Consider the following 26,133-nt stretch of genomic DNA (forward strand, 5'->3'; position numbering starts at 1 on the left):
CCCTCTCACCACCGGCTCTGTAGCTCCCCCTTGCTTTCGGTCTGTCTTAGGCACCATCCTGGTCCTCATCCCCCTGGCATCTGAGCACTGCCCAACCTTGATTGCATTTATTCTAACTGCCCCCTGCAGGGCAGGGCCTGGCTGCTACCCCCACTGTACAGACAGGGAACCGCTGCAGAGAGAGAATAAGGGACTTGCTCGAAGACAAACAGAGCATCTGTGGCAGAGCTGAGAAATGAACATGGGTCTCCTGGGTGCCAGGATGGCACCTTCTCTTCCAACTTCCTGCCCTCTTCGTCCCTGGTTCAGTGGGAGCTCTCTGGGGCACAGGAACTGGCTGGTGCCCAGATGGAGCTGCGTTGCCTATTGCACAGATCTCGCTTTTCCCCAACATTGAAAATGCTGCTCCGACCTTACCAGGGCCCGCCAGGATCCTTGCAGCTGGTCCGTGCTAAATTGTGAATTGTGCTCTGGCCTCCCAGAGCGGGGCAATGGGAGAGGGTGGGGCTGGCGCAAGGCCCTGCTGGATTGCGGCTCACGCGTACGGGGTCCCAGTGCTACAGAGCTCTGTGCCAGGGCAGCGCTTTGTGGGGGTTTCGCAGCTCCTCTCTCCAAGGCTGTGTGGGAGCAGCCGCTGCAGAGAATCCCAGGCCTGATTCCCCCCACGCTGGGTCTCCTGAATGGCCTCTGCCCTGGGGGGCTCCAGTCCTCACCCAATGTCTCCTGCTGACTCTCCAGCAGCTGCACAGCACGTGTCCGAAATCACCTCTAGTCCTCTCCAGAGCTCAGGGGGACTGTCCTGGCATCAGGCTGTTGCTGGCACCCAGTGCCGAGAGGCTGAACAACAGCTTGAGTGGTTCGTTTCCCGGTGTGCTACACCCAGTAATCACAATGGGGTGGAGAAGCAGAAAAGTTTATTTGAAGCTTCAAATAGGTACAGGGAGATTTGAATCTCAAATCCTGTACCCAGAGCAGGAAGTTACACAGGCTTTTATACATCCTTTTTCCCAACATACTTATACAATAGCAAGCTGCCCCAAGTATCCATATAGCCAGCCAATCCAGTTCCCAGCTAGTTCCCTGATTCTCTGTATCATTTGTTAAACTCTACATAAAGCTGCTTTATTCAGCATTGTTCTTCCATATCTGCCCTGTGTGGCCTTGCTTAGTTTCAGGCAGTCTGACTCCGCAGCATATTGTTGCAGATCCTCAGCATAACTGCTGTGTGTGCTTCCAGGCGGGGGGGCCAAGGACACTTGGGCCTAGTACGCAGAGCTGCTGCGAGTGCCTCCTCAGTGCCATTCCCTCTGTAAGTGATGGTGTCAGCGATGGTGCTGGAGGTGGTCAGGCCTCGGGGTTGGAGCTGGACTCAGGAGGCCGGGGCGTGGGTGGAGCGAGGCTGCTGCTGTGAGACTGAAATACTTGCTCCGGGAGTCACGGGCCTGTTCCTGGCTTGTGGATTGGCGGGAGCCCGGCACAGGAGGGACTCAGGGCCTGAAACATGGCTCCAGGGGGTGCTTGGCTCCTGGCCCCGCTGGGCACTGACAGGCCAGGTGCAGGGGGCCAGGCGCAGCACCAGGGAGGACATTGGGGAGGCAGGAGCGCTGAGGTGGGGCTGAGCGGGCAGGTGCTGAGGAGCTGCGGCCGGCTGGCCAGCAGGGAGGAGGAGCAGCACCCAGCTGTGGAGGGCCCATCTGCAGCTCCACACGGGGCGCGGCCAGAGCCTGGCAGGCGGCTGGCTGAAGTGGCACTTTGTGATCTGGCGCAGGCGGGAACTGGCTCCCCACATCTGAACGCTCTGCTGCGCCAGCGGATTCACATCTAAACCCGGATCTGGCTCCGAATTCACAGCTGGCCCCTCCCCCCGATCTGGAGTGGCTGAGACTCCCGTGCTCTGGGGAAGAGGCCAACAAATGTCAGCTCCTGGGGTGGGCTTCCCCCAGAGACAACCCCGTGCTGGGAAGGGAGGTTCCAAGAGCCGGCAGTTCCAGCACTCACACTCCCAGCTTCCTGGGACTGAGCCAGGAGTAGAGTCCCAGTCCCCGTCCCCTGGCATTAATCCAGGGACTCCGCACTGGGGATGTTCACCTGGCAGCACGCAGCCTCCTGAGAACACACAGGCCAGGGTGCAGGGCGATGGCTCCCAGAGAGAAACGGCAGGAGGGCAATGCTGGGAACTCCCAGGCCGTCTTCAGCTCAAGCATGAGGGCACCCCAGCATCCTGGAGAGCAGGAATCTAGCTTCAGCTCAGCCTTTATGTCCCTCCATTCTCTGTGCTAGATGGGTTGGTCTCCCGGAGGGACGAAAGTGCCCATCAGGAGTTCCTGGCTTATCCAACGTCAGTTTCCCGCTCTTGTGAAAAAAACGGTGGCTTCCCTTACACAGGAGCTGGTGTTCTTCAGGCTGGGCTGGGCCTGTACACGTTCCCCTGTCGGGGTGTGTGCACCCAGGGCCTGTGAGTCGCAGACATTTGCCAACAAACATTTGCCAACAGACGTTGGCCCCCTGCTCTCCCCGTGTGCTCAGGGACCACCATCAAAAAGGCACATCTGCCACCTCCCTCTCAAGTCCTTCGCACCTGCATACTGCCAGGGGAACATCCCCATTTCTACTGAGGCCTCAGGGACAGGGTTTATGATGAACCAGCTGGAGTTGATCTCTTCCCCCCCCCCCGGCGTGTTGCGCCCCTACGGCTAGCTGGGGATCCAAACTGACACTCCCCGGTTTGAGCCCCTGCCTAGCCAGGCTGGGAAATGCATATGATACAGAGCACAGCGCCCTCTAACACCTGGCAGGGGGGCTGAGAGATGGGGGGTGTAGGGTACAGAGCACAGTGCCCCCTAACGCCTGCCAGGGGCCCTGGAAGCTGGGGGAATATGTAGGATCCGGAGCACAGCATCCCCTAACACCAGGCTGGGGGGCAGGGAGAGGGGGGATATGTGGGGTACAGAGCACAGCGCTCCCTAACACCAGGACACGAGGTCTCGTCCATCTCAGGGCGGAAATGATCACACCCTTCGAATGGGGGATCTGCCACGGGCACTGGCAGGAGCGCGCTGCTTTACATTAAGGTTCTTTGGCTGACGGGCGAACCTCACCCCGCCCTGCGTTTCGAGTGTGAACAGCTGTCGATGGAAACCCAGACGGCAGAGATGGAGCAGGACTAACCGGGGTCACTGAGTCTCGCCCTCACCCCGTGTCTACACTGTACAAGGGTGGGAAATAGCAGGTGCCTTTTCTTGCTCTGATACGATTTTGGAGATGCCGACGCTTGCGACAGCTTTCTCCCTGTGTGGGTTGTGGGATCCAGGGGAGCCGTCTGTGTGCTCTGTACAGAACAAGGTGTGTAGATCGTTTATACCTCAATATATCACTGTAAATACAGTTATTTAATATATCAAATAAAAGCTGAACAATACGTCAAAAAACATCAAAATGAAACAGAGGATTGCTATGTACAGGGGTATTGCTATGTACAGGGGGGATTGCACGTGACTAGTTAACTGCTCGAGAGCTTTCATCACCGTGTACTTTCTAACAGATTTCTGCGCCCTGTGTAGGGTTTACGTCCCACCCTCCGTCCCCGTTTCCGGTCGTGTACGTTTTTGGCGCCGTCGGCCCTTTTGAACATTTCTTTTGTATTGTTTTCTGTGTTTAGCCGAGGGAAGGTTGCTTTCTTGTGTTTTGACATATTTAGAGAAAAAGTATGAACAAGTAGAAAGAAAGGCTGTAAGGGGTTCGCGGCTCCCTCCCGGTCCATCAGGGTGGGAGACCACGCCCCTCGCTACGATACTTCCAGGGTACCTTGGTTCAGGGGAAAATTAGCCCAGTGTTAATGGTTCAGGCCTGCAGTCAGGCCGAGCAATGGTAGAGAGTCTGTTTGCCTGGGGCCCTCATTCAGGGCAGGGCTGCAGTCAAGTAGGGGCTCTGGCCTACAATCAGGCAGGCAGAGCAGCAGAAGGTCCATTTGCCTGGCCCTTGATCAGGGCGGGGCAGCAATCAAGTAGGGGGGCTCTGGCCTACAGTCCGGCAGAGCTGTCGCCGTCTAGGGGAGCTTAGCTCTCTGGTGGGAGAGTCAGCACAACCGTCTGGCGTCCTGATTCAGGCGGGTGCCAGACCAATCAGGCCTCCTGACAACCAGGTGGGGAACCTGCCACTCCTGACGGTGGCGTGGCGGTGGTAGGGGAACCCAGGCCTTCCCGCTCCACTGCGTCCCCACCCAGGGCCCTAAACAGCAGCGGAGTGGTCCGCCACTGGGTCAGCGGGGAAAATCCGATCACAACACGCTGGCCGGCTTGTAGTCAATAACACAGCTGAACCCGATTCGGCTGCCCTGGGCTCCTTCCTACACACCCATTCCGTGTGTACATGGGTTCCAGGGTTGTTGTTCGCTTCGCTGGGGTAGACGGCTAGTGGCAGACCCACCAGCTCCTTGGAGTCCCCGGCGTCTGGCAGCGCCGGCAGCCCCTCTGGCTCTCTCTCAGGATAGCGCTCTCCATTAGGGGAGCAGGGAAGAGACGTCCTGCTCCTCCAGCAGCTCTCTCCCAGCTCAGCTGGAGGGGCGGCCTTTTATAGTTCCGCTTCCTGTCCCACCCCTCTGCTTCCGGCAGGGTGGCATGCGGTGGGAGACAAGCCTGCTTTCTGCAACCCTCCTGCCCCCAACAACCCACTTCAGCGAGTCCCAAAATCAAATCCACTTACCAGGGGCCTCCTCTCCACTTTGTGCTTCGCCAACATCCGGGGTAGAAAAGAGCTCCTGGCCGCAGGCATCTCTGACCTCCGAGTCATCTTCTGCCTCTGGGTCCCCCTCCACATCCTCGTCCAAGATTTCCTCCTCCTGGCTCGGTCCACTCTCAACTGACATGCGAGCCACCGAAGTATCCACAGTGGTGTTCGCAATGGAAGTGGGGTCGCCGCGGAGTATCATGTCCAGCTCTTTGGAGAACCGGCAGCTCATAGGCACAGCACCGGAGTGGCGGTTTGCCTCCCGCGCCCTGTGCTCGGCGTTCCGCAGCTCCTTCACTTTCATCCTAAACTGCCGTGTGTCCCGGTCATCGCCCCTTTCTGTCATGCATCGTGAAATCTGTCCGTAGGTGTAATGATGCTGGTACTGGCGGGACCCGACTGAGAGTGCCAGTTCAGGACAAACTGCTTCAAGCAGGGCAGTTACAGCCGAAGGCTGGGGGTTTTTCACCTCCAAGGCAAACCAAACCAGCCAAACAGAGCAGACTTTGGTCTCACCGCACTGGCTCACCACAAGTCACACAAGCAATTCCCTTAGGCACTCCAGTTTCCCAGTATCACCAATTGTTATGGGGACAAATGGTTATGAAAACCAATACCCCAGGAAAAGAAAAAAGGCTCTCTTGATCCCAAAGGACTGTTGCCGGCACCCAGTGCTGAGAGGCTGAACAACAGCTTGAGTGGTTCGTTACCCGGTGTGCTACACTCAATAATTACAACGGGGTGGAGAAGCAGAAAAGTTTATTTGCAGCTGCAAAAAGGTACAGGGAGAATAAAATCTCAAATCCTGCACAACAGAGCAGGAAGTTACACAGGCTTTTATACATCCTTTTTCCCAGCATACTTATCCAATAGCAAGCTGCTCCAAGTATCCATATAGCCAGCCAATCCAGTTCCCAGCTAGTTCCCTGATTCTCTGTATCATTTGTTAAACTATACATAAAGCTGCTTTATTCAGCATTGTTCTTCCATATCTCCCCTGTTTGGCCTTGCTTAGTTTCAGGCAGTCTGACTCTGCAACATACTGTTGCAGATTCTCAGCATAACTGCTGTGTGTGCCTCCAGGCGGGGGGGCCAAGGACACTTGGGCCTAGCACACAGAGCTGCTGCGAGTGCCTCCAGGCAGGGGGGGGGGGGGGGCAAGGACACAGGGGCCTAGTGCGAGGGGGCTTCATCGCCACTCGTGGTCCTCGAGTTACCTAGTGGCCATGCCCCAGTGTTCCCAACAGGACCAAGCCCCAGACCCAGGTCAATATACAAATCAGATCTCGTCCCAAATCACGCTCTTGCCAATCCTTTAGAATCTAAAATCTAAAGGTTTTGTTCATAAAAGGAAAAAGCTATAGATGAGAGCTAGAATTGGTGAAATGGAATCAATGACATACAGTCATGGCCAAGTTCTTGGTTCAGACTTGCGGCAGTGACAGAATAAACTGCAGGTTCAAATCAAGTCTCTGGAGAACATCCACAGCTGGGATGCGTCTTTCAGTTCTTGGTTCAAAGCTTCAGTGTAGCAAAGTCCCTCCAGAGGGATGAAGCAGGACTGAAGACAAGATGGAGGAGCTGCAGCAGCTTTTTATATTCTCTTGCCATGTGGTCTTTCTTTCTTTGTCCCAAAACAAGCTGTCCATCATGTGGCCTGGAAAAACCTCCGAGTTCTGTCCATAGGCAGGTCCCTGCACACCGTGCTGAGTCCCAAGGCTTGTCTGCCTTCTCTCAAGGGGTCAATTGTGTAGCTGATGGTCCTTAATCGGTCATCAAGCAGGCTAGGCATTGCATCCGATGAAGTGAGCTGTAGCTCACGAAAGCTTATGCTCAAATAAATTTGTTAGTCTCTAAGGGCCACAAGTCCTCCTTTCCAACTTGTCTGGGATGTCACCCAGAAGCATAGTACAAATTTGAACCACAGACACTATAGATCCAATACTTATAACTTAAAATACAAAAATGACAGAAACATATAGAGAGCATAATCATAACCAGCAAACCACAACCTTGCCTTAGACACCTTATTTGACCCCCCTTTATACAAGATTTGGTGCCACTACAGGACCTTGGTTGCAACAATGATCTATATGGTCCCAGTTCAAGTCAATAACGTCACAGTAGGTATCATAATTGCTACGTCCGGAGTGCAGCTGGGACTGTACAGCCTCCTCTCCCCAAATGCTGATGAGGTCCAGCAGCTCAGCATAGCTCCAAGCAGGTGGATCGCCTGGTGCGTGGAGCAGGCCTGGCCACCTGGAAAGATGCGCTGCACTCATCACTGAGCAAACAGGAAGGGGACTGTCAAAATGGCAAAGGAGTTTACGGAGTGGGGATGATGGATGGTCACCTGAGGGCCGGGCAGTAGAGTTCAAACCGATGACCAGAGAGGCGAGAGCAGGCATTGTGGGACACCTCCCGGAGGCCAATCGCAGCGCCGTAATCGACCTCGGTGTCTACACTGGCACCGCAGCCTGTAGCCCCGGTGCAGAAAGTTTTTTAAACTGTGCAGGGCTTTTTTTAAAGCGCTGCAACTGCCCTGTTTCCGCGCCCTGAGTGGCGTGGCCGTGCGTCCACCTCACCAGTTGCAGCGCAGAAAGCTGCTTTACCGCGCTGCAACTTGCCAGCGTAGACAGGAGCAGCCCTCTGTGGAGAAAGAAGTGGTTCAGGACTATTTAGCAAAGCTGGATGAGCACAAGTCCATGGGGCCGGATGCGTTGCATCTGAGAGTCCTAAAGGAGTTGACGGATGTGATTGCAGAGCCATTGGCCATTATCTTTGAAAACTCTTGACGACTGGAAAAAGGCTAATGTAGTGCCCATCTTTAAAAAAGGGAAGAAGGAGGATCCCAGGAACTACAGGCCAGTCAGCCTCACCTCAGTCCCTGGAAAAATCGTGGAGCAGGTCCTCAAGGAATCAATTCTGAAGCACTTAGAGGAGAGGAAAGTGATCAGGAACAGTCAGCATGGATTCACCAAGGGCAAGTCATGCCTGACTAATCTCATTGCCTTCTATGACACGATAACTGGCTCTGTGGATGAGGAGAAAGCGGTGGACATGTTGTTCCTTGACTTTAGCAAAGCTTTTGACACTGTCTCCCACAGTATTCTTGCCAGCAAGTTAAAGAAGTATGGGCTGGATGAATGGACTATAAGGTGGATAGAAAGCTGGCTAGATTGTTGGGCTCAATGGGTAGTGCTCAATGGCTCCATGTCTAGTTGGCAGCCGGTATCAAGTGGAGTGCCCCAAGGGTCGGTCCTGTGGCTGGTTTTGTTCAATATCTCCATGAATGATCTGGAGGATGGTGTGGATTGCACCCTCAGCAAGTTTGCAGATGACCCTAAACTGGGAGGAGAGGTAGATACGCTGGAGGGTGGGGATAGGATACAGAGGGCCCTAGACAAATTGGAGGATTGGGCCAAAAGAAATCTGATGAGGTTCAGCAAGGACAAGTGCAGCGTCCTGCACTTAAGATGGAAGAATCCAATGCACCGCTACAGACTAGGGACCGAATGGCTCGGCAGCAGTTCTGCAGAAAAGGACCTAGGGGTTACAGTGGATGAGAAGCTGGATATGAGTCAACAGTGTGCCCTTGTTGCCAAGAAGGCCAATGGCATTTTGGGATGTATAAGTAGGGGCATTGCCAGCAGATGGAGGGACGTGATCGTTCCCCTCTGGATTTGACACTGGTGAGGCCTCATCTGGAGTACTGTGTCCAGTTTTGGGCCCCACACTACAAGAAGGATGTGGAAAAATTGGAAAGAGTCCAGCGGAGGGCAACAAAAATGATTAGGGGTCTGGAACACATGACTTTTGAGGAGAGGCTGAGGGAACTTGGGATGTTTAGTCTACGGAAGAGAAGAATGGGGGGGATTTGATAGCTGCTTTCAACTACCTGAAAGGGGGTTCCAAAGAGGATGGCTCTAGACTGTTCTCAGTGGTACCAGATGACAGAACAAGGAGTAATGGTCTCAAATTGCATTGAGGGAGGTTTAGGTTGGATATTAGGAAAAACTTTTTCACTAGGAGGGTGGTGAAACACTGGAATGTGTTACCTAGGGAGGTGGTGGAATCTCCTTCCTTAGAAGTTTTTAAGGTCAGGCTTGACAAAGCCCTGGCTGGGATGATTTAGTCGGGGATCGGTCCTGCTTTGAGCAGGGGGTTGGACTAGATGACCTCCTGAGGTCCCTTCCAACCCTGATATTCTATTATTCTATGATTCTATGATTCTATGAAGGGTAAGTTCTCTTCCCCCTCCCCCTCCGCCCCCCCTGCAGCTTGCTATACTTTCCTTGTATAATGACAGGTTTCAGAGTAGCAGCCATGTTAGTCTGTTTTCGCAAAAAGAAAAGGAGGACTTGTGGCACCTTAGAGACCAACGCATTGGATGCTCATGAAAGCTTATGCTCAGATAAATTTGTTAGTCTCTAAGGTGCCACAAGGACTCCTTTTCTTTATACTTTCCTTGTCTCACTAACCAAAAAGGATCTCTTCCTGTTTTCTATGCTCTCCTTCTCTCACTAACCAAAAAAAGGATCTTTCCCACTTTTGCACAGCTCTGTGTTCTGCTTAGTAACAAAAAAGGATCTTTCTCTCTCTTTCTGTTTTCTGTACTTTACACAGCCTTGTGTCACTGACACAGGATCTCTAGCTCATTTTTCGGCTGGGTGATTTCTTTCACCTGACCTTCTCAACCTTCCTTTAGAGTTTCCTCTTTTCTTTAATGAGCCTTTGCTTTTTAAAATTGATTTCAATTTTTTTACTCTTATTATTTTTTAGTCCCAACAACAATAACCTTTTACCACGTTCTTACTAATCTATAAAACACACTCCTCTCTCTTGTTGCTTTCTATAGTTTCCCCTCTTCCTTCTATTTAAAATCACCTTTCTTTCCTTTTTTCTTCTAAGGCTAAGCAATCTTTCTTTTTTTAAAACTCCTTTCCTTTAAAACTCCTTTAATTCTCTGTCATGAGGGGGCGTGGTCTCCTGCCCTGGCAGCCTGGGAGGGAGCCGCGAACACCCCATGGTGGGCAGAACCAGGACACCCATGGCAGCAGAGGGGCGGGGCAGGAAGCGGCACTATAAAAGGCTGGGCCTCGAGCTCAGAAGGGAGAGAGCTGTCAGATGAGCAGCACTTCTCTTCCCCGCTGTGGAAGCACAGACCTAACCGAGAGCGCTATCCTGACAGAGACCCAGAGGGGCTGCCAGATGCCAGGGACACTGAGAAGCTGGTGGGGCTGCCACTCACTGTCCTCCCCCAGAGCTCGCTGTTGCCGGCAGGGAAAGGGCTGGGGGGAGTCCTCCTCTCTGGCCCCTATCCCGGAGCAGCCTGCCTGCACCCCAAACTCATCCCCAGCCCTGCCCCACCCCAGAGCCCACACCCCCAGCCAGAGCTTTCACCTCTCCACCTCACCCTTAACCCTCGCCCTGAGCCCCTCCAACACCCCAAACACCTTATCCCCAGTCCTAGCCAGAGCCCTCATCCCCCCCAACCCTCTGCCCCAGCCCTGAGCCCCCTCCAACACCACAAACCCCTCATCTCCAGCCCTAGACACAGCCCTCATCCCCCCACACCCCAACCCTCTGCCCCAGCCCTGAGCCCCTTCCAACACCACAAACCCCTCATCTCCAGCCCTAGACAGAGCCTCATCCCCCCCACACCCCAACCCTCTGCCCCAGCGCTGAGCTCCCTCCAACACCACAAACCCCTCACCTCCAGCCCTAGACAGAGCCCTCATCCCCCCCACACCCCAACCCTCTGCCCCAGCCCTGAGCCCCCTTCCAACACCACAAACCCCTCATCTCCAGCCCTAGACAGAGCCTCATCCCCCCAACCCTCTGCCCCAGCCCTGAGCCCCTTTCAACACCACAAACCCCTCATCTCCAGACTTGACAGAGCCCTCATCCCACCACACCACAACCCTCTGCCCCAGCCTTGAGCCTCTCTAACCCCCCAAACCTCCCAGCCCCAAACAGAACCCTCACCCCCTACACCCTGACTCTTGCCCTGAGCCCCTCCCAAACCCCTCAGCCCCGCACCCCCTCCCTCTGCACCCCCTCCCATCCCCAAACTCCCTCCCAGAGCCTGCAGCCTGCACCCCAATACTCTGCCTAAGCCTAGGGCCTGCACCCCAGATGTCCTTCCTTACCCAAACTGCCTCCCGGAGCCTTGGGCAGGTGGGGGGCAAAGTAGGGGCGGGTTCTGGGCACCACCAAAATATCTACAGACCTGCCACCCATGAACCCATGTACACATGGAATGGGCGTGTAGCAAGGAGCCCAGGGCAGCCGAATTGGGTTCAGCTGTGTTATTGACTACAAGCCGGCCAGTGTGTTGCTGTCGGATTTTCCCCACTGACGCAGTAACGGACTGCTCCACGGCTGTTAGGGCCCTGGGATGGGACGCAGTGGAGCGAGAGGGCCTGGGTTCCCCTACCACCGCCACCCCACCGTCAGGAGTAGCAGCCTCCCCACTTGGTTGTCAGGAGGCCTGATTGCTCTGGCACCCGCCTGATTCAGGACGTCAGACGGTTGTGCTGACTCTCCCACCAGAGAGCTAACCTCCCCTAGACGGCGACGGCTCTGCCGGACTGTAGGCCAGAGCCCCCCTACTTGATTGCTGCCCCGCCCTGATCAAGGGCCAGGCAAATGGACCTTCTGCTGCTCTGCCTGCCTGACTGTAGGCCAGAGCCCCTACTCGACAGCAGCCCTGCCCTGAATGAGGGCCCCGGGCAAACAGACTCTCTACTGTTGGTCGGCCTGACTGCAGGCCAGAACCATGAACACTGAGCTATTTCCCCTGAACCAAGGTACCCCGGAAGTATTGTAGCGAGGGGCGTGGTCACCCGCCCAGACGGATGGGGAGGGAGCCGCAAACCCCCTACAGCCTCTCTTTCTACTCGTTCATACTTTTTCTCGAAATATGTCAAAACACAGCACGCTGTTAGGGCCTTGGGCGGGGACGCAGTGGAGCGGGAGGACCTGGGTTCCCCTATCCCCGCCACCCCACCGTCAGGAGTGGCAGCCTACTTGGTTGCTGCCCCGCCCTGATCAAGGGCCAGGCAAATGGACCTTCTGCTGCTCTGCCTGCCTGACTGTAGCACAAGCATGCAACCTTCCCCCAGCCAAACACAGAAAAATAATACAAAAGAAATGTTCAAAAGGGCTGATGGTGCCAAAAATGTACACGACCGGAAACGGGGACGGAGGGCGGGACGTAAACTCTACACGGGGCATGGAAACCTGTCAAAAAGTACATGGTGATAAAAGCTATTGAGCGGTTAACTACTCACGTGGCTGGGCAGGGCAGGCGGCCAATGGGGAGAAAGCCATGGTGCGGCATGATGTGTTCCACCCTGCTCCAGGCGGGCTCTGGTGCACCAAACCCCCAGAGTAGGGAGGCTGGCTTTTACTGGGGCAGCTGGGCAACTTCAATGACTGGGTTCTCCCTTGTATGCATCAGTCTCATCCTGTGCAAGAGTGTCCGTAGGCTGGCGCGGGCTGGACGGTGTTTCTTGCAGGCCTTGAGGATCAGCATGGTCTGCAAAGCCAGGCACCTGACAGAGGACTTGCTGTCCTGCTGGAAGCCTTTGAGGACTAAGATTGAAAGAAAGGAAATGGAGGTCAGAGCCATGGTGCTCTGAAAAGCCCTGGCAGAGCAAGCCAGCGCTGTACCTCTCAGCCCGCGACAAGAAGGCAGCAGGCTGGGAGGTGGGAGGCAGGGGACTAGCAGGAACAACCACCAACCCTCACTAAACATCCCCACTGCCCTTCATAGCTGGGGGAGCCCCCAGACACAGGCAAGAAGTCACAATGAACCCCATTCACTCAAAAAGAAAAGGAGTACTTGTGGCACCTTAGAGACTAACCAATTTATCTGAGCATAAGCTTTCATGAGCTACAGCTCACTTCATTGGATGCATACTGTGGAAACTGCAGAAGACATTATATACACAGAGACCATGAAACAATACCTCCTCCCATCCCACTCTCCTGCTGGTAATAGCTTATCTAAAGTGATCACTCTCCTTACAATGTGTAAGCCCTCTACACCAACATTCCACACAAAGATGGACTACAAGCCGTCAAGAACACTATCCCCGATAATGTCACGGCTAACCTGGTGGCTGAACTTTGTGACTTTGTCCTTACCCATAACTATTTTACATTTGGGGAGAATGTATACCTTCAGATCAGCGGCACTGCTATGGGTACCCGCATGGCCCCACAGTATGCCAACATTTTTATGGCTGATTTAGAACAACGCTTCCTCAGCTCTCGTCCCCGAACGCCCCTACTCTACTTGCGCTATATTGATGACATCTTCATCATCTGGACCCATGGAAAAGAACCCCTTGAGGAATTCCACCATGATTTCAACAATTTCCATCCCACCATCAACCTCAGCCTGGTCCAGTCCACACAAGTGATCCACTTCCTGGACACTACAGTGCTAATAAACAATGGTCACATAAACACCACCCTATACCGGAAACCTACTGACCGCTATTCCTACCTACATGCCTCCAGTTTTCACCCTGACCACACCACACGATCCATCGTCTACAGCCAAGCTCTGCGATACAACTGCATTTCCTCCAACCCCTCAGACAGAGACAAACACCTACAAGATCTCTATCAAGCATTCTTACAACTACAATACCCACCTGCAGAAGTGAAGAAACAGATTGATAGAGCCAGAAGAGATCCCAGAAGTCACCTACTACAGGACAGGCCTAACAAAGAAAATAACAGAACGCCACTAGCCGTCACCTTCAGCCCCCAACTAAAACCCCTCCAATGCATTATTAAGGATCTACAACCTATCCTGAAGGATGACCCAACACTCTCACAAATCTTGGGAGACAGGCCAGTCCTTGCCTACAGACAGCCCCGCAACCTGAAGCAAATACTCACCAACAACCACATACCACACAACAGAACCACTAACCCAGGAACCTATCCTTGCAACAAAGCCCGTTGCCAACTGTGCCCACATATCTATTCAGGGGACACCATCACAGGGCCTAATAACATCAGCCACACTATCAGAGGCTCGTTCACCTGCACATCCACCAATGTGATATATGCCATCATGTGCCAGCAATGCCCCTCTGCCAGGTACATTGGTCAAACTGGACAGTCTCTACGTAAAAGAATAAATGGACACAAATCAGATGTCAAGAATTATAACATTCATAAACCAGTCGGAGAACACTTCAATCTCTCTGGTCACGCAATTACAGACATGAAGGTTGCTATCTTACAACAAAAAAACTTCAAATCCAGACTCCAGCGAGAAACTGCTGAATTGGAATTCATTTGCAAATTGGATACTATTAATTTAGGCTTAAATAGAGACTGGGAGTGGCTAAGTCATTATGCAAGGTAGCCTATTTCCCCTTGTTTTTTCCTACCCATCCCCCCCCCCCCCGCCCCCAGACGTTCTGGTTAAACTTGGATTTATGCTGGAAATGGCCCACCTTGATAATCATACACATTGTAAGGAGAATGGTCAGTTTGGATGAGCTATTACCAGCAGGAGAGTGAGTTTGTGTATGTATGGGGGTGGGGAGGTGAGAAAACCTGGATTTGTGCTGGAAATGGCCCACCTTGATTATCATGCACATTGTAGGGAGAGTGGTCACTTTGGATAAGCTATTACCAGGAGGAGAGTGAGTTTGTGTCTGTGTGTGGTTTTTTTTTTTGGGGGGGGGGGGTGAGAAAACCTGGATTTGTGCTGGAAATGGCCCACCTTGATTTTCATACACATTGTAAGGAAAGTGGTCACAAGGGGAGCAAGGGGAGTCACTCGCCCCTGCAGGCCCAGTGCAGCATGTCCCCCAGCATTGCACTAGCAACGGTCTAGAACCGGGGGAGGCAGAGCCCAGCGCAGAGAGACTGGGGACAATGAGAGCAGGAGGAGTCATGGGACCCATCACCAGGGACTGAGGGAAGCTCAGCAGGGACGGGAAGTCTGGGTAGCAAAGTCAGCAAACGTTGCCCTCGAGTGGGGACCTGGGTAAGGAATGAACTAACGTCCAGTCTCCATCTCAAGGGCAAGCTCCTAATCCCAGCCCCTTCTCCCATCCCCCTCCCTCCACTGACCTCAGGTCCAGGAGCGTGAGGTCACCTTGGACTCCTCTTCTCTGCATTGCGCCTCTCTCACTCCATCCTGGAGCTCCCCACAACCCCCACTTTCTGCGCCGCACCCAGCCTGCCGGCTCTCTCCTGCCGGCTCTCTCCTGCAGCCTGTCCTCTAGCCTCCCCCTCCTGCCAGACCTTCCCTTGCCCCTCCTGCAGCCCCTGCGCTCACTCCCTGCTCTTCCCCACGTCGCACCAAGCACCTTGCCCTCGTCTCTTGGGGTCTACACAGCCTCCCCTGACCCACTCCCCATTGCTTTGGCTCCTTTGGCCCCTCCCATCCCTTTCACTGTGTCCCCTCCCACCTCCCTCCTTCTCTTCTGCTGCCCCAGCCTCTGGGGGCATATCATCCAAGCGCCCCCCTCCAGCTGCCGGAGGGGAGGCCCTGCCACAGGGGGGATGGAGCAGCTGCAGCAGCTCAATGGCCCTGAGCACCCAGAGCAGGGGGTCTTCATCTGGCAGCCTGGCAGGAGCTGATGCCAAAGCGTCCCGGGGGCAACTGACAAAGGGGGTGAAGAGACACCTGGGTTCAGAGGGTGCTCTCAAGGCGATCCTGTGTAAATCTGCTGACCCTGCGGAGCAGACTTTGGTCCTAGGGGAACAGCGGGGAGAGACCTTGGAGATAGAATGATGGGGCTCCACCCAAGGCCCACTGGAGTCAGAGGACAGACCTGTCCACATCAGGGCTCATTAGATTGGACTCCTACCGAGGATCTTGCTGAGTTACTATTCCAGGCCCAGGTTTTCCCTGCCAGGGAGCGCTGTACCACGAGCCTGCTCAGTGCAGTTAGGAGATGGCCAGAGTCACAGGCTGCTCACCTTGAATTTGTGTTGACCGGAGATGAATTTGGTCAGCCAGGTGATTCTTCCCACTGCCCTCAGCCGCACATGCACCTCCTTGGATGCGGTCCAGGGGAGCAGGACCTGAGAGAAACAGATTGGGACAAATTGCGAAGGAGAAGGACCAAAAAATAGCACAAGCACATAGAGTGAAAATCAGAAAGGCTAAGGCAAAAATGAGTTCTAACTGGCAAGGGACATAAAAGGCAAAGAGAAGCAGCTCTGTAAATGCATTAGGAGAAAGACAAAGGAAAGTGTGGGGCCAAACTCAGCAGGGAAGCAGAGCAAATAATGGATGATACAGACAAAGCCAAGGTGTTTAATGCCTTTTTTGCTTCAGTTTTCACTAAAAAGGTTAATGGCGACTAGATGATGACCACAATATTAACAACAAGGGGGAAGAAATACAGGCCAGAGTAGGGAGAGAACAGATAATAGACAATTTAGGTCAGTTAGATGTATTCAAGTTGGCAGAGCCTCATGATATTCACACGAGATGGAGCTAGACAAAGCAATCTCTGAACCTTTAGGAGGGCTGAAGGTCCCAGAGGACTGGAGAAGGGCAGCCACAGAGCCTATCTTCAGAAAGGGGAACAAGGAGGCCCCACGGAATTATCCACCTGTCAGCCTATCTTTGGTACCCAGAAAGATTATTGAACAAATTATTAAAGAGTTTGTAAGAACCTAGAGGAGAAAATAGGGTGATAAGGAATAGCACCATGGATTTGTCCACAACAAACCATGCCAAACAAATCTAACTTCCTTCTTTGACCGGGTTACTTGCCTAGTGGATGGAGGGAGGCAGTATATGATGATGTATATGAAGTTTCATAAGGCTTTTGACACAGTTCCACAAGACATTCTCATAAGCAAACTAAGCCAATATGATCCAGATGAGACTACTCTAAAGTGGGCACACAACTGATGGAAAGGCAATCCTCAAAGAGGAGTTATCACTGACTCGCTGGCAAACTAGGAGGGTGTCTGAAGTGGGGTCCCCCAGGGGTGTGCCTGGGTCCAGTACTGCTCAATATTTTCATGAAGAACTTGGTTAACAGAGAGGAGAGTATGCTTGTCAAGTTGGCGGATGACACCACGCTGGGGAGAATTACAAGCACTTTGGAGGACAGATTAGACTTCAGAATGAGCTTGCCAAATTGGAGAGTTGGTCTGAAGTCAACAAGATGAAATTCAGTCAAAACCAATGTGACGTAACGCACTTAGGAAGGAAAACTCAAATGCATAAAAACAAAGTGAGGGATAACCGGCTAGGTGGCAGGACTGCAGAAAAGGATCTGGGGGTTAGCGTGAATCTCACACTGAATAGGAATCAAGAGTGTGATGCTGTTGTGAAAGAGGGAAATGTCATTCTGAGGTGTATTAGCTTGGAGCACTGTGTCCAGTTCTTGGCACCCCGCTTGAAGAAAGATGTGAACAAACTGGGGCCCGTCCAGAGGACAGCGACAAAAATGATCAGAGGTTTAGAAAACCTGACCTATGAAGAAAGAGTGAATGACTTGGGCATGTTTCGTCTTGAGAAGACGGAGGGGGCACCTCCTAACACTCTTCCAATACGTTAAGGGCTGTTTCACAGAGGATGGTGACTAATTGTTCTCCACGTCCTCTGAAGGTAGGACAAGAAGTAATGGGCTTAATCTGCAGCAAGGGAGATTGAGGTTAAATATTTGGAAAAAGTCTAAGGGTGGCTAGGCACTGGAACAGGTGACCTAGGGAAGTGGTGGACTCCCAATCATGGATGTTTTAAAAAAACAGGCTGAACAAACACTCCTCAGGGACGGTCGAGGAATGCTTGGCCCTGCCTCAGTGCAGGGGGTGGAGTAGATGACCTCTTGAGATCTCTTCCAGCCCTGCACTTCTGTGATTCCCTCTTCCCAAGCCCTGGGATCGAGAAGACTGAATATCTGCTGAGGACATTTCCCTCTTTTTGGAGCACAAACCACCCACAGAATCGACTTCCTGTGGCCCCAGAACTAGAACGTTGGGGGAATCTAGCTCTGGGCTCTGGCCAGTATTGGTGGGGCCCATGGTGAACACAAATGAATCCCGGGCTCAGATGAGGCTCAGTGGAGAACACGGCAGATCCTGCCTTCCTCCACCCCCATGCCATGCAGACTTTTTCAGATATAGCGGGGGCACTTGGTCCTCCAGCCCAAGAACCTTTGTCTAGAACGTACTCTGAGGAGCAGAAGGCACGGGGGTGTCCCATGCTTGGGATTAAATGGAGCCTTGGTCCCAGAGCCCCACCCCAGCTACAGGACTCATCCCCTTCCTGCCCCCATGCCTCCACAGAGGAGAAACCACAGCAATTGGCGTTACCCAGCCAGGCGACGAACCAATGCCCTGGCGTGTGACACGTCCCAGGCCATGACAGCCCCTGCTATTCCAGCTCACCCACTCACTTGTACCCGCAGGGGACCTACTGCAAACTCCTCCTGGCAACAGGACCCCACCCGCTTTTGCTGTCCCCAGGGAGGCCACTGCACACAGTCTAACGCATGAGAAGAGCCAGGAAGGACTCCGCATTTGAGGGGGAGGGGAGATTTCCAGCCAAGCTTCACTTCCAGCCCCTCCGCCCACCCAGGAGGCACCCACTCACCAGCATGGAAGGGCTGAGGCACACACAGCTCCTGCTGCTGCTGTCGGCTCTTCCACGGACTCTTCCTTCGAGGAGGTCTCGTCTCCTCCCAGGCACGGATGGGCTTCAAGGGGACCTTGCGGACTTCCTCAGCCATCCTGCAAGAAGCCAGGACAAGGCATTGCTTGTGAGAGGTGAGAGGCGACTGCCCCGTTCAGCATCAGGGCCAGTCCACGTATGGCCGTTCCACCAGTGCCTACAGCTGCCAGCAGGGAAACAAGCCAATGGATGTGCTCAAAGTCACCCAGGCAGGCAGCAGTACAGGCAGGATTAGAACCCAGGTCTCCGGACTCCCAGGCCCATCCCGCAGGCCAAAAGGCCTCCCCCGGGTCACTCCCGCCTCTCCTTCTGCTGGTTCACAAACTGCCCAGCAGACAGGCTGCATCCAACCACTCAGGATTCTTCCTGCCCAGGGAAATTACCCTGATCCCTTCCCCCAGGAATATTGGGGCCGTGGCAGGTCCCAGGTGGGGGAGGGAAGCGTGGTGGGGTGCCGGGGACGGGCTAGTGAGCAGCAGGAGTTGCTCTGACCCCACCGTGAAGGGGAAGGAGCAGAAGGCGGGAGAGCAGCAGGCAGGCAGGCTGTGCCGGGGCAGAGCTTTGTGGCGATTTCGCAGCTCGTCTCTCCAAGGCCTGTGTGGCAGCAGCCGCTGCAGAGAATCCCAGGCCTGATTCCCCCCACGCTGGGTCTCCTGAATGGCCCCTGCCCTGGGGGGCTCCATTCCTCACCCAGTGTCAACTGCTGACTCTGCAGCAGCTGCACGGCAGGCGTCCTAAGGCACCCCTAGTCCTCTCCAGAGCTCAGGGGGACTGTCCTGGCATCGAACTGTCCTGGTGAATGGAACAATAGCTCCGGGCAGACGGAAAATGCCTGTTCCCCCGGCAACCTCAGTGCCATTCCCTCTGGAAGTGATGGTGTCCGCAAGGGTGCTGGAGGTGGTCAGGCTTCGTGGTTGGAGCTGGACTCAGGAGGCCGGGGCGTGGGTGGAGCGAGGCTGGAGCGAGAGCAGGGCTGGAGTAGGACGAGGGGCAGGGCCACCAGCTACCTCCCGGTCTGGGCACTTACCTGGCCCCACCATGCCAGTGGCTGAGCACACGGGTGTTGTGGTATTTAGGCTCTCAACCCCCCCGCAGAGCAAGGACTTGCTCTCCCTCGTTAGCTGAGGCCAGGGGCGGCGGGGACTCATTTGATCTCATGCAGAAGACTTACAGAGGAGCGGGGAACTGAACACAGCTCTCCTGGGTCCCAGCCCAATGCCTCATCTAACCTCCTGTGCCGCCTTCCCGTGCCGTGCCACCAGCCCTGCCAAACCCTCCTCCTTGTCTCCGTCCCCTCTGGGCTCAACTGGTGCGACCCCTTCTGTCGAGCCGCCCCGGGCTCCCTCCTGTGCGCATGCCGGTGCCCACTTCCTCACTGGCACCAGGCTAGACAGCCGGCACCGGGGCGCTTGGCAGACATGCACCGCCCAGCCAGGAGCTCGGGGAAGGCTCGGTGTGGTTGGCGATGCAGTGGAAAAGCAGAGGTGGGCAATAGAAGATTCTCCTACCTGGAGTCAGGAGTCGGTAGAAACCTGTGCGTAAATGGGCCACCCACTTTCTGCTGCCGGTGGCGGAGCTGGATCTGCTGGCTCAGCGTTCCCCAGGGGCACCTGCCAGCTCTCGCTCTGCCAGAGCCAAACCTGGCAGTGAGGGGATGAGGCTGTGCCAGCCAGCAGGGGCGTGTCACAATGGGCAGGCGAGTCACAGACCAGCCAATGTGTGACTCCCCAGCCATGGGATGCCCCAGCCCAGACTTGCTCTGGCCTCGCCAAGGCTTTAGAGCCTGTCCTTCCCCACCGGGGCCATGGCAGGGAACTTCCGCTCCCCACAGTCACAGACGTTAGGCCGGAAGGGACCGCTGGGCTCCTCTAGTCCCAGCTCCTGCAGACCCCAGGACAGAGCCCCTCCCTGCATCCATGCTATTGGAGCCAGGGGGTCTCTGGTCCCCGAGTGGGAGAATCAGTTCCATCCCGGTTCCTCCTTCTCGTAACAGTGCAGAACGGGGATTCATGAACTCTCCCCACCCATAGCTCCCAGCCCACATGGGAGGCTCTTTCCACTTTCCCAAGCTGCCGGGTGCTTTGGCCATAGGGTGTAAAATGGTCCCATCTCTGCTTCCTCTCCCACCGCTGCAACGACGCAGAAGCTGCTTTAATAGCAGCCTCCTCCTCCCGCCCAACTGAGTCTCAGACCTTGCTAATGCTCAGTGCCATGACAGCCCCAGGAGATGATTGCTGTGGGATGTGACGAAGTGGGACTGTTCTTAATGTTTCCTCCGAATAGTGTGGGGGTGCCTCAGTTTCCCCTATGCAGTTCTTAAGTATCTAGGTGGTGGCGTAAGGGTGTATGATCTTTGCAGAGCCCTAGAGGGCAGGTATGTGCAGGGGTCTGGACACAGAGAATGGCCGACACCCTATTTCCTGGGTGCTGATGGCCTGGCCCTTCCCCCCTACAAGGTGAGAGCTAAAAGGGTTGGAGAAAAAAGGAATCAGGTGACCTCCTGGCCCGGGAAAGGGACAAAGCCCAGAGGAGGAGGGGCTGGAGAGAGTTTCAGTTGAGGCTGGCTGGGGACATGGAGTGAAGTACAGACATGGTTGTCTGGCTCACTACCTCCCAAAATGGACTCAGCTGAGGGGTCCTGTTCTCTGCACCTACATGCTCTGTGTTAGACCATGTTCCTGTCGTCTAATAAACCTTCTGTTTTACTGGCTGGCTGAGAGTCACGTCTGACTGCGGAGCTGGGGTGCAGGACCCTCCGGCTTCCCCAGGAGCCTGCCTGGACGGGCTCGCTGTGGGAAGCTCACGGAGGAGCAGAGGATGCTGAATGCTCAGAGGTCAGACCCAGGAAGGTGGAAGCTGTGTGAGCTCTTTGCCCTGCGGACAGGCTGTTCACAGAAAGGAGACTTCCCCAGAGTCCTGACTGACTTCGTAGGGAGCAGTTCCAGAGCGTCGCCCGGGGACTCCATGACACGGGGGTCTCGGCCAGGGGGAGGCAGTGACTCCTAGAAGCAGGGAAAGCAGCAGCACCGTAGATCAGGGAGGTCTGGCAATGCCAGTGGCTGCCTGGGGTCTGGCACCCAGGCACTCAGAGCAGACTGTCAAAGGCCAAACCCCTCTCACCTCCGGCTCTGTAGCTCCCCCTTGCTTTCGGTCGGTCTTAGGCACCATCCTGGCCCTCATCCCCCTGGCATCTGAACACTGCCCATTGCATTTATTCTAACTGCCCCCTTCAGGGCAGGGTCTGGCAGCTACCCCCACTGCACAGACAGGGAACTACAGCACAGAGGGAAGAAGGGACTTGCTCAAAGACAAACAGAGCATCTGTGGCAGAGCTGGGAAATAAACATGGGTCTCCTGGGTTCCAGGATGGCACCTTCTCTTTCAACCTCCTGCCCCCTTCGTCCCTGGTTCAGTGGGAGCTGTGGGAGCTCTCTGGGGCACAGGAGCTGGCTGGTGCCCAGATGGAGCTACGTTGCCTATTGCACAGATCTCGCTTTTCCCGAACATTGAAAATGCTGCTCCAACCATACCAGGGCCCGCCAGGATCCTTGCAGCTGGTCCGTGCTAAATTGTGAACTGTGCTCTGGCCTCCCAGAGCGGGGCAATGGGAGAGGGTGGGGCTGGTGCAAGGCCCTGCTGGATTACGGCTCACGCGTACGGGGTCCCAGTACTACAGAGCTCTGTGCCGGGGCAGCGCTTTCTGGGGGTTTCACAGCTCCTCTCTCCAAGGCCTGTGTGGGAGCAGCCGCTGCAGAGAATCCCAGGCCTGATTCCCCCCACGCTGGGTCTCCTGAATGGCCCCTGCCCTGGGGGGCTCCATTCCTCAGCCAGTGTCTCCTGCTGACTCTGCACCAGCTGCACGGCAGGCGTCCTAAGGCACCTCTAGTCCTCTCCAGAGCTCAGGGGGACTGTCCTGGCATCGGACTGTCCTGGTGAATGGAACAATGGCTCCAGGCAACCGGAGAATGCCTGTTCCCCCGGCAACCTCAGTGTCTGGGCACTTACCTGGCCCCATCATGCCAGTGGTTTAGCACACGGGTGTTGTGGTATTTAGGCTCTCAACGCCCGCTCCGCAGAGCAGGGACGTGCTCTCCCTTGTTAGCTGAGGCCCAGAGCGGCGGGGACTCACCTGATTTCACGCAGAAGACTTACAGAGGAGCGGGGAACTGAACACAGCTCTCCTGGGTCCCAGCCCAATGCCTCATCTAACCACCTGTGCCGCCTTCCCGTGCCGTGCCACCAGCCCTGCTAAACCCTCCTCCTTGTCTCCGTCCCCTCCGGGCTCGACTGGTGCCACCCCTTCTGTGGAGCCGCCAAGGGGTCACTCCTGTGTGCATGCCGGTGCCCACTTCCTCACTGGCACCAGGCTAGACGGCCGGCACCGGGGCACTTGGCAGACGTGCGCCATCCAGCCAGGAGCTCGGGGAAGGCTCGGTGTGGTTGGCGATGCAGTGGAAAAGCAGAGGTGGGCAATAGAAGATTCTCCTACCTGGAGTCAGGAGTGGGCAGAAGCCTGCGCGTAAATGGGCCACCCACTTTCTGCTGCCGGTGGCGGAGCTGGAACTGCTGGCTCAGCGTTCCCCAGGGGCACCTGCCAGCTCTCGCTCTGCCAGAGCCAAGCCTGGCAGTGAGGGGATGAGGCTGTGCCAGCCAGCAGGGGCGTGTCACAATGGGCAGGCGAGTCACAGACCAGCCAATGTGTGACTCCCCAGCCATGGGATGCCCCAGCCCAGACTTGCTCTGGCCTCGCCAAGTCTTTAGAGCCTGTCCTTCCCCACCGGGGTCATGGGAGGAACCTTCCGCTGTTATACCAATAAAATGAAAACCAACAGGATCTCATGAAAGCGAAAAAGGCAAAATACCACATTTATTGTGAATACAGAAAGAATCATAGTAAGCACTTAGTTATAGCTATAACATTCCATTCAATCTCATATTTAGTCACACATTCATTCATACAAATACACACACACAGGTTCTGCAAGGTTGTTATCATAGTTACCAGCCTTAGAGTTGCTCATGCCAAGCCACTGGCCAGGTGGCCTGGACATGAGGAGAGAGCAGGGCCTTGTCAGATGGTCATCTGATGCTCCTGGAAGTTGGTTTGCAGAATCAGACCCCAAAGTTCTCACTTTTTAGAGTCTATTTTTATAGGAATTTCTTCCTATGCCAGTCTATGGGAATTCCTTCATCATGCTGTTGCTGAATCAATCAGCAGATAGCACATTCCTGAGGGCTCCGAGCTGCTAGATGTTATCTTGTTCTTTGGTTCTTCCTTTCTTGAGGCTGTTGGGTGGATTCCAGTCTGCCCTCCGGGGGTCCTCTAGTTATTTCCACTTGACGCCTTCTTCAGCGGATGGACACTGGATTCTTAGGCTGGCACCTCCCTGATCATTCAGTTATTATCCACACCAAGCATCCATCCACATACATCCTCTATCTCTATTTTAATCACAATTGTTAATACAACAAAAGGGCGGGGAGTCTCTGGGTGCTGTTTCTGTTGTTCGAGTATTGCTTTGAGTCTCTCTCTCTGTGAATTGCTTTGAGAACAGACTCAGTCTTAGAATGTACGAACACAATTAGCAGCTTGCAGGTTTCACACATAGAGGGAGAGAAACAGCACCAAAAACCAAGAGACCTCTTAATTAGTAATACCCTGGACTTTAAACTATTGGGAATCAAACTCATTTGTGATTTTAATACAGAACTTCTTTAATATGATCCAACACCGCTCCCCACAGTCACAGACGTTAGGCCGGAAGGGACCTGTGGGCTCCTCTAGTCCCAGCTCCTGCAGACCCCAGGCCAGAGCCCCTCCCTGCGTCCATGCTATTGGAGCCAGGGGGTCTCTGGATCCCCGAGTGGGAGGATCACTTCCATCCCGGTTCCTCCTTCTCATGACAGTGCAGAACGGGGATTCATGAACTCTCTGCACCCCCGGCTCCCAGCCCACCTGAGCGGCTCTTTCCACTTTCTCAAGCTGCCGGGTGCTCTGCCACGGGATGGAAAACGGTCCCGTCTCTGCTTCCTCTCCCACCGCTGCAATGACGCAGAAGCTGCTTTAATAGCAGCCCCCCCTCCCCCGCCCCTGTACTGTGTCCCAGGCCTTGCTAACGCTCAGAGCCACGGCAGCCCCAGGAGATGATTGCTGCGGGGGTCTCGGCCCGGGGAGAGGCAGTGACTCCTAGAAGCAGGGAGAGCAGCAGCACCATAGATCAGGGAGGTCTTGCAATGCCAGTGGCTGCCTGGGGTCTGGCAGCCCAGGCACTCAGAGCAGATTGTCAAAGGCCAAACCCCTCTCACCACCGGCTCTGTAGCTCCCCCTTGCTTTCGGTCTGTCTTAGGCACCATCCTGGCCCTCATCCCCCTGGCATCCGAGCACTGCCCAACCTCGATTGCATTTATTCTATCTGCCCCCTTCAGGGCAGGGCCTGGCTGCTACCCCCACTGTACAGACAGGGAACCGCTGCAGAGAGAGAATAAGGGACTAGCTCGAAGATAAACAGAGCATCTGTGGCAGAGCTGGGAAATGAACATGGGTCTCCTGGGTCCCAGGATGGCACCTTCCCTTTCCACCTCCTGCCCCCTTTGTCCCTGGTTCAGTGGGAGCCCTCTGGGGAACAGGAACTGGCTGGTGCCCAGATGGAGCTACGTTGCCTATTGCACAGATCTCGCTTTTCCCCAACATTGAAAATGCTGCTCCAACCTTACCAGGGCCCGCCAGGATCCTTGCAGCTGGTCCGTGCTAAATTGTGAACTGTGCTCTGGCCTCCCAGAGCGGGGCAATGGGAGAGGGTGGGGCTGGCGCAAGGCCCTGCTGGATTGCGGCTCACGCGTACGGGGTCCCAGTGCTACAGAGCTCTGTGCCGGGGCAGCGCTTTGTGGGGGTTTCGCAGCTCCTCTCTCCAAGGCTGTGTGGGAGCAGCCGCTGCAGAGAATCCCAGGCCTGATTCCCCCCACGCTGGGTCTCCTGAATGGCCTCTGCCCTGGGGGGCTCCAGTCCTCACCCAATGTCTCCTGCTGACTCTCCAGCAGCTGCATGGCAGGTGTCCTAAGGCACCTCTAGTCCTCTCCAGAGTTCAGGGGGACTGTCCTGGCATCAGGCTGTTGCTGGCACCCAGTGCCGAGAGGCTGAACAACAGCTTGAGTGGTTCGTTTCCCGGTGTGCTACACCCAGTAATCACAATGGGGTGGAGAAGCAGAAAAGTTTATTTGAAGCTTCAAATAGGTACAGGGAGATTTGAATCTCAAATCCTGTACACAGAGCAGGAAGTTACACAGGCTTTTATACATCCTTTTTCCCAACATACTTATCCAATAGCAAGCTGCCCCAAGTATCCATATAGCCAGCCAATCCAGTTCCCAGCTAGTTCTATGATTCTCTGCATCATTTGTTAAACTCTACATAAAGCTGCTTTATTCAGCATTGTTCTTCCATATCTGCCCTGTGTGGCCTTGCTTAGTTTCAGGCAGTCTGACTCTGCAGCATATTGTTGCAGATTCTCAGCATAACTGCTGTGTGTGCCTCTAGGCAGGGGGGGCCAAGGACACTTGGGCCTAGTACCCAGAGCTGCTGCAAGTGCCTCCAGGCGGGAGGGGGGGCCAAGGACACCTGGGCCTAGTGCGAGGGGGCTTCATCGCCACTCGTGGTCTTCCATCCCCTCGAGTTACCTAGCGGCCATGCCCCAGTGTCCCCAACAACTCCCCTCTTTGAGAACACTCAA

Source organism: Lepidochelys kempii, chromosome 23 (assembly GCF_965140285.1).
Source record: "Lepidochelys kempii isolate rLepKem1 chromosome 23, rLepKem1.hap1, whole genome shotgun sequence".
NCBI lineage: Eukaryota > Metazoa > Chordata > Testudines > Cheloniidae > Lepidochelys > Lepidochelys kempii.